At 35.1% G+C, this 11,416-nt stretch overlaps 1 long non-coding RNA gene across 2 annotated transcripts in view; it reads left to right on the top strand.

The window, feature by feature from the left end:
* The first annotated feature begins 426 nt into the window (after window positions 1-426).
* Window positions 427-11,416, top strand: part of LOC140849408 (uncharacterized) — a 112,908-nt gene continuing 101,918 nt past the window's right edge. For both annotated transcript variants that reach the window (XR_012131157.1, XR_012131158.1), the window contains exon 1: window positions 427-496. This is a non-coding gene — a long non-coding RNA (uncharacterized lncRNA). The remainder of the gene's footprint in view (window positions 497-11,416) is intronic.

Raw genomic sequence — 11,416 nt, 5'->3', positions numbered from 1 at the left:
TTAGGGTTCACTGTTGGTATGGCGCATTGTATGGGTCTAATGACATGTACGCATCATTATATCGTACAGAGTATTTCCAGTGCCCTAAAAATTGTCTGTGCTCTGCTTATTCATGCTTCTTTCTCTTTACGACCTCTGACAGCCATTGATCTTTTTACTATCTCCATAGTTTTGTCTTGTGCATAATAGCATATAATTGGAATTGTGCAGTATATAGCTCTTACAGACTAGCTCTTTTCCATTAGTAATATATATTTAAGATTCTTCATGTTTTTTCATTGATTGACAGTTCTTTTTTTTTTAAGCACTGAATGATATTCCACTCTCTGAATGTACTGCACTATATTTATCCATTTACCTACAAAGGCACATACTGGTTGCCTCCAAGTTTTGAGTTATAAATAAAGCTACTATAAATATCCAAGTGCAGATTTTGTGTTGACATAAGTTTTCAACTCTGAATAAATACCAAGGAATGTGATTCCTGAATCATATGGTAAGAGCATGTTTAGTTTTTTTTTTTAAGAAACTGACGAACAATTTTCTGAAGTAGCTGCACCGTTTGTCTTCCTACCCATAATAAAGGGGAGTTCCTTTTGCTCCATAATCTCACCAGCATTTGCTGTTGTCAGTGATCCAGAGTTTGGACATTGTAATAGGGGTGTGCAATTTCATTGTTTTGATTTGCAAATGTTTCATTACCTATGACGTGAAACATATTTTCATGCACTTACTTTCCATCTGTAAAATTTCTTTGGTGAGGTGCCTATTAAGATCTTCAGCCCATTGTTTATTAAAATGAAGTTATTTGTTCTCATTGTTGAGTTTTAAAAATTCTTCTTTTATTTTGGATAATAATCCTTTAACAAATGTATCTTTTGCAAATCTTTTCTCTGAGTCTGTGAAATTCTCTTTTTATTCTTTTGGCATTGTCTTTTGCAGAGCAAAATATTTTAATTTTAATGAAGTCCAAATTTTCAATTATTTCTTTCATGGTTCATGCTTTTGGCATTATATCTAAAAAGTCACTAAGCTTTGTATCTAGATCAATGTTTTTGCATGAGATTGTCCAGTCGTTTCAGCACCATTTGTTGAGAATGCTACTTTTTTCTCCATTGTATTTTCTCTGCTACTTTGTCAAAGATCAGTTGACTGTATTTATGTGAGTCTATTTCTGGTCTCTCTATACTATTACACTATTTGCCTATACCACCTATACTATATTGTCTTGATTATGGTAGCTTTATAGTAAGTCTTGATGTTGGGTAGTTCAACTTTGTTTTCCTCCTTCAGCATTGTGGTAGCTTTTCAGGGTCTTTTCCTCTCCATATACATTTTAGAATCAATTTGTGTGTATCTACAAAATAATTTTCTGGGATTTCGAATGTGATTGCTTTGAATCTGTTGATATAATTGGAAAGAACAGATATATTGACAATTTGAGCTTTCTTGGCCACAAACATGAAACATTTCTCCATTTTACTTCTTTGATTTCATTTATCAGAGGTTTTTTTTGTTTCCTCTTATAGGTCTTTTATAGATTTTGTTAGATTTATGCCCCGGCATATCATTTTAAAGGTGCTAATGTAAATAGTATTTTAGTTAACTTCAAATTGTTCATTACTTCTATATAGGTAAGTGACTTTTATGTATTAACTTTGTGTCCTGCAACCTTGTCCTATTGCCTATTAATTCCAAGATGGATTTTTGGGGACATTTCTTTCAGATTTTCTGCACAGATAATCATGTCATTCATAAACAGCAGTTTTATTTCTTCCTTCCCATCTGTATACATTTCTTTTCCTTCCATCCAAGAATTTTTTATTTTTTTATTTTGTTACCATTAATCTACAGTTACATGAAGAACATTATGTTTACTAGGCTCCTCCCTTCACCAAGTCGCCCACACACACCCCATTACAGTCACTGTCCATCAGAGTAGTAAGATGCTGTAGAATCACTACTTGTCTTCACTGTGTTGCACAGCCCTCCCTAAGCTCCCCCCACATGCTACTTATATGTGCTAATCGTAATACCCCCTTTCTTTTGCCCCGCCCTTATCCCTCCCTTCCCAGCTGTCCTCCCCAGTCCCTTTCCCTTTGGTAACTGTTAGTCCATTTTTGGGTTCTGTGATTCTGCTGCTGTTTTGTTCCTTCAGTTTTTCTTTATTCTTATACTCCACATATAAGTGAAATAATTTGATACTTGTCTTTCTCTGCCTGGCTTATTTCACTGGGCATAATACCCTATAGCTCCATATATTTTGTAGGATTTGTTTTCTTCTTATGGCTGAATAATATTCCATTGTGTATATGTACCACATCTTCTCTATCCATTCTTCCACTGATGGACATTTAGGTTATTTCCATTTCTTGGCTACTATAAATAGTGCTGCGATAAACATAGGGTTGCATCTGTCTTTTTCAAACTGGGCTGCTGCATTCTTATGGTAAATTCCTAGAAGTGGAATTCCTAGGTCAAATGGTATGTCTATTTTGAGCGTTTTGATCAACCTCCATACTGCTTTCCACAATGGTTGAACTAATTTACATTCCCACCAGCAGTGTAGGAGGGTTCCCCTTTCTCTACAACCTCGCCAACATTTGTTGTTGCTTGTCTTTTGGATGTTCGTGATCCTTACTGGTGTGAGGTGATATCTCATTGTGGTTTTAATTTGCATTTCTCTGATGACAAGCGATGTGGAGCATCTTTTCATGTGTCTGTTGGCCATCTGAATTTCTTCCTTGGAGAAATGTCTGTTCAGCTCCTCTGCCCATTTTTTAATTGGATTATTTGCTTTTTGTTTGTTGAGGTGCATGAGCCCTTTATATATTTTGGATGTCAACCCTTTATCAAATCTGTCATTTACAAATATATTCTCCCATACTGTACGATGCCTTTTTGTTCTATTGATGGTGTCCTTTGGTGTACAGAAGATTTTCAGCTTGATATAGTTCCACTTGTTCATTTTTGCTTTTGTTTTCCTTGCCTGAGGAGATATGTTCATGAAGAAGTCACTCATGTTTATGTCCAAGAGATTTTTGCCTATGTTTTTTTCTAGGAGTTTTATGGTTTCATGACTTACATTCAGGTCTTTGATCCATTTTGAATTTACTTTTGTGTATGGGGTTAGACAGTGATTCAGTTTCATTCTCTTACATGTAGCTGTCTAGTTTTGCAAGCACCATCTGTTGAAGAGACTGTCATTTCACCATTGTATGTCCATGGCTCCTTTATCATATATTAATTGACTATATATGTTTGGGTTAATGTCTGGAGTCTCTATTCTGTTCCACTGGTCTGTGGCTCTGTTCTGTGCCAGTACCAAATTGTCTTGATTACTGTGGCTTTGTAGTAGATCTTGAAGTTGGGGAGCAAGATTCCCCCCTACTTTATTCTTCCTTCTCAGAATTGCTTGGCTATTCAGGGTCTTTGGTGTTTCCATATGAATTTTTGAACTATTTGTTCCAGTTCATTGAAGAATGTTGTTGGTAATTTGATAGGGATTGCATCAAATCTGTATATTACTTTGGGCAGGATAGCCATTTTGACAATATTAATTCTTCCTAGCCAAGAGCATGGGATGAGATTCCATTTGCTAGTGTCCCCTTTAATTACTCTTAAGAGTGTCTTATAGTTATCAGGGTATAGGTCTTTCACTTCCTTGGTTAGGTTTAATCCTAGGCATTTTATTCTTTTTGATACAATTGTGAATGGAATTGTTTTCCAGATTTCTCTTTCTATAAGTTAATTGTTACTATGTAGGAAAGCCACAGATTTGTGTGTGTTAGTTTTGTATCCTGCAATTTTGCTGTATTCCGATATCAGTTCTAGTAGTTTTGGAGTGGAGTCTTTAGGGTTTTTTATGTACAGTATCATATCATTTGCAAATAGTGACAGTTTAACTTCCTCTTTACCAATTTGGGTTGGTTGTATTTCTTTGATTTGTCTAATTGCCGTGGCTAGGACCTCCAGTACTATGTTGAATAAACGTGGGGAGAGTGGGCATCCCTGTCTTGTTCCCGATCTCAGAGGAAAAGCTTTCAGCTTCTCGCTGTTCAGTATGATGTTGGCTGTGGGTTTATCATATATGGCCTTTATTATGTTGAGGTATTTACTCTGTATACCCATTTTACTGAGAGTTTTCATCATGAATGGATGTTGAATTTTGTAGAACACTTTTTCAGCATCTATGGAGATGATCATGTGGTTTTTGTTTTTGTTTTTGTTTATGTGGTGGATGATGTTGATGGATTTTCAAATGTTGTACCATCCTTGCATCCCTGGGATGAATTCCACTTGGTCATGGTGTATGATCCTTTTGATGTATTTTTGAATTCGGTTTGCTAATATTTTCTTGAGTATTTTCGCGTCTACGTTCATCAGGGATTTTGGTCTGCACTTTTCTTTTTTGGTGGGGTCTTTGCCTGGTTTTGGTATTAGAGTAATCTTGGCTTCATAGAATGAGTTTGGAAGTATTTCCTCCTCTTCTGTTTTTTTGGAAAACATTAAGGAGAATGTGTATTATGTCTTCTCTGTATGTCTGATAAAATTTCGAGGCAAATCCATCTGACCCAGGAGTTTTGTTCCTGGGTAATTTTTTGATTACCACTTTAATTTCTTTGCTGGTAATTGGTTTGTTTAGATTTTGTGTTTCTTCCTTGGTCAGTCTTGGAAGGTTGTATTTTTCTAAGAAGTTGTCCATTTCTTTTAGGTTTTCTAGCTTGTTAGCATATAGGTTTTCATAGTATTCTCTAACAATTCTTTGTATTTCTATGGGGTCTGTCGTGATTTATCCTTTTTCATTTCTGATTCTGTTGATGTGTGTTGATTCTCTTTTTCTCTTAATAAGTCTGGCTAGAGGCTTATCTATTTTGTTTATTTTCTCAAAGAACCAGCTCTTGGTTTATTGATTTTTTCCATTGTTTTATTCTTCTCAATTTTATTTATTTCTTCTCTGATCTTTATTATGACCCTCCTTCTGCTGACTTTAGACGTCATTTGTTCTTCTTTTTCTAATTTTGATAATTGTGACATTAGACTATTCATTTGGGATTGTTCTTCCTTCTTTAAATATGCCTGGATTGCTATATACTTTCCTCTTAAGACTGCTTGCACTGCGTCCCACAGAAGTTGGGGCTTTGTGTTGTCATTTGTTTCCATATATTTCTGGATCTCCATTTTAATTTGGTCGTTGATCCATTGATTATTTAGGAGTATGTTGTTATGCCTCCATGTGTTTGTGAGCCTTTTTCCTTTCTTTGTACAATTTATTTCTAGTTTTATAACTTTGTGGTCTGAAAAGTTGGTTGGTAGGATTTCAGTCTTTTGGAATTTACTGAGGCTCTTTTTGTGGCCTCATATGTGGTCTATTTTGGAGAATGTTCCATGTGCACTTGAGAAGAATGTGTATCCTGTTGCTTTTGAATGTAGAGTTCAATAGATGTCTATTAGGTCTATCTGTTGTAGTGTGTTGTTCAGTGCCTCTGTGTCCTTACTTATTTTCTTCCTGGTGGATTTATCTTTTGGAGTGAGTGGTGTGTTGACATCTCCTAAAATGAATGCATTATTCTATTTCCTCCTTTCTTTCTATTAGTATTTGTTTCACAGCTGCTGGTGCTCCTATGTTGGGTGCATATATATTTATAATGGTTATATTCTCTTGTTGGACTGAGCCCTTTGTCATTATGTAATGTCCTTCTTTATCTCTTGTTACTTTCTTTGTTTTGAAGTCTATTTTGTCTGATACAAGTATTGCAGCTCCTACTTTTTTCTCCCTATTAGTTGCATGAAATATCTTTTTCCATCCCTTCACTTTCCATCTGTGTATGTCTTTGGGTTTGAGGTGGGTCTCTTGTAAACAGCATATAGATGGATCATTCTTTTTTATTCATTCTATTACTCTGTGTCTTTTGATTGGTGTATTCAGTCCATTTACATTTAGGGTGACTATTGAAAGATACATACTTGTTGCCATTGCAGGCTTTAGATTCGTGGTTAACAAAGGTTCAAGGTTAGCTTGTTTAGTATCTTACTGGCTAACTTAACTTACTTATTGAGCTATAATAGACACTGTCTGGTGATTCTTTATTTCTCTCCCTTCTTATTCTTCCTCTTTCATTCTTTATATGTTGGGTGTTTTATTCTGTGCTCTTTTTTGTTGATTTTATTTTTTGCCTTTAGTTAGTATTTGTTTGGTCTGCTTTCTTTGCTGTGATTTTATTTTCTCTGGTGACATCTGTTTAGCTTTAGGAGTGCTCCCATCTAGAGCAGTCCTTCTAAAATACCCTGTAGAGGTGGTTTGTGGGAGGCAAATTCCCTCAACTTTTGCTTGTCTGGGAATTGTTTAATCCTTCATTCATATTTAAATGATAATCATGCTGGATACAGTATCCTTGGTTCAAGGTCCTTCTGTTTCATTGCATTAAATATATCATGCCATTCTCTTCTGGCCTATAAGGTTTCTGTTGAGAAATCTGATGATAACCTAATGGGTTTTCCTTTCTAGGTGACCTTTTCTCTCTCTCTAGCTACCTTTAAAACTCTGTCCTTGTCCTTGATCTTTGCCATTTTAATTATTATGTGTCTTGGTGTTGTCCTCCTTGGGTCACTTCTGTTGGTAGTTCTGTGTATTTCCATGGTCTGAACAATTATTTCCTCCTCCAATTTGGGGAAGTTTACAGCAATTATTTCTTCAAAGACACTTTCTATCCCTTTTTCTCTCTCTTCTTATTCTGGTACCCCTATAATACAAATATTGTTCCATTTGAATTGGTCACAGTTCTCTTAATATTGATTCATTCCTGGAGATCCTTTTATCTCTCTCTGCATCAGCTTCTATGCGTTCCTGTTCTCTGGTTTCTATTCCATCAATTGCCTCTTGCATCTTATCTGTTCTACTTATAAATCATTCCAGAGATTGTTTCATTTCTGTAATCTCCTTCTGGATGTCATCCCTTAGCTCTTGCATATTTCTCTGCCACTCCATCAGCATGGTTATGACCTTTATTTTGAATTATTTTTCAGGGAGATTGGTTAGGTCTATCTTCCCAGATTCCTTCTCATGGGAGGATGTCTGGGGTAGTCTGGTCTGTATCAAATTCTTCTGCCTTTTCATGGCAATAGAGGTAGTTGTGGGGAGCTGGCACATGTGTTGGCTGGGAGAACATCCCTTCTTGCTAGTTTTGGCCTTCCTCTCCTGGGAGAATGGTGACCCCTAGCCGCTTGTGCTGGGCAGCTGCACGCAGAGAGGGTTTCTAATTCTTGCCAGCAGCTGTGAAAGAAGCTCTGCCCTACTGCCTCTATGGTGGAGCAGCATCAGAGGAGAAACAGGCAGGAGGCTGTTTATCTCTGTAAGGGGCCTCCGAGCTGCACTACCACCCAGGGGGTCAGGGCACCCGGAGTTCCCTGGACTTCCCAGCTGCTGGGCTAAGTGTCCCAGGATGCTTCTGTCCAGCTATGGGGTTACTGTCCGTTTAAGACTTTCAAAAAGCACTCGCTTTTCTTTGTCCCCAGGGCACCAGCTGTGGGGACCCACTTGCAGGTTTTACTGTCCCGTTTCCCTAGGATCCCGCACCCCACACACTGCGTGTCTGTGCTCCCAGTGTGGATGGATGGTGCTGGGTGTTTAGCAGTCCTGGACTCCCTCTCCCTCCCTGCTCCGACTCCTCTCCTCTCGCTGGGAGCTGGGGTGAGGGGCACTCGGGTTCTACCTGGCTGGGACTTGTATCTTACCCCCTTTGCAAGGCGCTGGGTTCTCGCAGGTATAGATGTAGCCTGGCTGTTGTCTTGTATCTTCTGGTCTCCCTTTTAGGGGTAGTTGTATTTGTTGAATTTTCAAAAATATATATGGTTTTGGGAGGAGATTTCCACTGCTCTACTCATGCCGCCATCTTGGCTCTGCCCCTCCATCTGTATACTTTTTATTTACTTTATATGTCTTACATTAGCTAAGACTTGCAGTATGATGTTGAAGAGGGGATTAGTCTATTTAAAAATTACATTACAACTAATCTAAAGGTCATATTCTGCCAAAAGGGAAAAGCAATCTTAATACTTTAAACAAATAACTTCAATATTTGGAAAGCAAAAATAATCAGCATTGTAATGATTACAAAAATTTCTATGTAAAGATAACAATGTGAAAGTATTATTACTTATTTTGCATCCTTTGAAATTTACCAACAAGTATAACATCAAAATTAGCTTCTGAAAAATATTTTGAAAGCAAATATACTAATAGAAACCATAGCAAATTATATGATATGATAATCTCAAAAAAAAGAGAAGTCTAACAAGTGTGTAGAAGATAGTTCAATTTCAATCATAATTAAAAATGTGAAATAATAACAAAATACTTCGCATACACTCATGGGAACTAATAGATAAATTTCTAACCTTATGTGGAAAAATAGGCACCCCCATCAACTTTTAGTGGAAGTATACCTTTGCGTACATTTTTAGAGAAAAGCACATTTGTCACCAGGATTCTTTTCTTAAATATGCATAGCCTTTGCTTCCTAAAATTCCACTTTTAGACTTCCTTTCTAAAGAAATTGTAATGTGAAAAATATGTAACTTGAGCGTGTAATTAGTAGCATTGGGTGTGATAGCAAAAATAGTTAATACAAAGTGGAAGAGTTAACAAAATTATGTATGAAATGGAATCTTAGGTAGCTATGAAAACCTCACTGGCTAGAAAAGATCAGTAAAATACGTAATGGCTACTTTAGTGCAAGATACCAGAGGATAAATATTCATATTATTTAAATAGATAAAAACATAGCAGCTCAACATTTTACATGAAAAAAATCCAGCTCTGTGCACATTTAACTATAAAAAGGCAAGTCCCGTTACCATTATTTATCTTGCACAGTACTTCAGCTATTATTATGACTTCTGAGGGTCAGAAGTTCATTGTATTGCTAATTTGATCTTTTTATACTTTCAGAGGCAGGCATGGTAATTGGCAACCAGAGGCAATTTCACCAAGTGTAGATGTAGGCATGTCAACACTAGATAATAAAAACAGGAATGAGATCAGGGCCTTTCTATTTTCCCTGTAAGTAGATTTCACTCTATGTCTTAACACATTTTGTCCATAAAGAGCTCTAATGTGTCTTGACTTATAAGTACACTGCATTAAAAATGTTGCCAACTTTTTGTCAACAAGTAAACACTGTTTCCCACTGTCACTTAAAATGATCCCTAAAACCATGCAAAGCACTGAAGAGCAAAGAGATTCTTGTTTAGAAAAACAGTTTAGACAAATACACATACTTCAAGCTATCTCAAGTATTTTAAGCTAGAAAACAGGGAGATAGCATTTAACAATGGCAATAAGAAAATGAAACAAATAGTTAAGAAAACATTGTAGGTAAGAATGTTTTAAATGCATTTTATTATAAGCATCTCTTTGCTAGCCTTGAAAAAAACAGAATATATTCTTGGTTTTGACTTTGGTTAAGGAGAGGCAGAACATCCTCCTATATGTGGTTTACAGGTGTCATGAACTGACTCAAATATTGTGTATGCATAAAGATTGAAGCCTTGACCATGAGACACAGTAGTTTTTTTTCTTTATCGTTTCCAGCGTTATTGATAATACAGTTGATGATAACATTGTATAAGTTTAAGATATAGTACATAATGATTTGATCTATGTATATATATATACACACATATATATATAATGAAATGATAATAAATTTAGTTAACATCTGTCACCTTATATATCACAATAATATTTTCTTGTGATTAGAACTTTTAAGATCATCTCTCTTAGTAACTTTCAAATATACAAAAAACATTGTCAAATATAGTCACAATGCTGTACTTTACTTGACTAGAACTTATAACTGGAAGTTTGTACTTCTTGACCATCTTCACTTGCCCACCTCATTTCATCCACTGCTGATAACCACCAGCCTGTTCCCTATTTCTATGAGTTTGTTTTTGTTTAGAGTACACATATAAGTGAGATCATATAGTATTTGTCTTTCTCTGTTTGACCTATTTCATGTAGCATAATTCCCTCAAGTTTTATCTATGCTGTTGCAAATAGCAGGATTTCCTTCTTTATTATGACTGAATAATATCCCATTATATATATATACCAAATTTTCTTTATTCATTTAGTCATCAATGGATAAGTAGGTTGTTTCCATGTCTAAGCTATTATGAATAATGCTGCAGTGAACATGGGGATGCAGATGTATCTTTGAGATAGTGATTTCATTTCTTTTTGATCTATACCCAGAAGTGGAATAGTTGGTTTTAGGCCAGAATTGATCTAAATATTTTATATGTGCACTTCTTTTAATCATTTTTATCAAAATAAAACTTAATCATGGTCACCAGCAGATAGATATTATATATAAATTACTTTACTAAACATTATCTTAATATTTAAAAATATTTCTTCAAAGTTAGCTTGCTTTGAAGGATAATTTTTTAACTTCTCTGAGTTTTATACATTGACATAAAAAATCATCACATTTATTTAAATCATATCTAATTATTTGTTGTTTTCATTTGTGTTTGATTTGATAAATTAAGTAAGCTATAGCTTAACCATTTATTAAATGTAAAGATGCTGATTACTAGTAATGAAACTAGGGTTGCCAGTAAACAAACTTTTCTTATTGACCCTTCTATTTCCCCACATCTAAATACTGTCCCAATATATACCTGTGCACCTACTGACTTTCTTTCCAGTTTTAATACTCGTACTAACCACTGACTTTTTCCTTATGTTCTTAGATGTCAGTTGTTGTCTAATTGTATATCTAAGAACAGTATAATTGTCTAATTTTTTACATCTCTCTACACTTATCACCTTTACTCAGATACCTTTAAAAGTTAGCTCAGTTTATTACCCATCAAACATATTATTACAATATTTTAAATAAACTTACTTCATCTGGGCCTTTGAGAATAATTGATTTTAATAGCCATTTCTTGACATTCATTACTAGAGTTCATGATATTATTTTTTGGCAGTATCTTAAGTAATATTTATTATTTGATATTTTTGAAGAGTTCATAGGTGTAGGCATATTTTGTTTCAAAAACAAAAACAAAATACACAGTACTATATTGTGTTAAGTATAACTCAACAAAATGCTCACTATGTCACTGAATAGAGGAGCTTTGATATTTGTTGTTAAGCAGAATAGCTATAGGTATAACTTTGGGCATAAAATCAGCTTTAAAGGTTAGTAGTATCATTTTCTTTCTTCCAGTTTTCCTTTTTTTAATAAATTTTTGTATGTTAACAAATATGACTGACATGAATTGCCTTGGAAATAGTCCAGTGACTCTTACTTTCATACGGAAAAAGTTAGTAAAATCAATAATGCTCAAGGCAATATTATGTATGAAGGGAACAGCAACGTGACACAAAAAATCTACTTTC

The sequence above is a fragment of the Manis javanica genome, chromosome 5 (genome assembly GCF_040802235.1).
Source record: "Manis javanica isolate MJ-LG chromosome 5, MJ_LKY, whole genome shotgun sequence".
NCBI lineage: Eukaryota > Metazoa > Chordata > Mammalia > Pholidota > Manidae > Manis > Manis javanica.
This window is presented reverse-complemented; position numbering and strand designations above follow the sequence as displayed.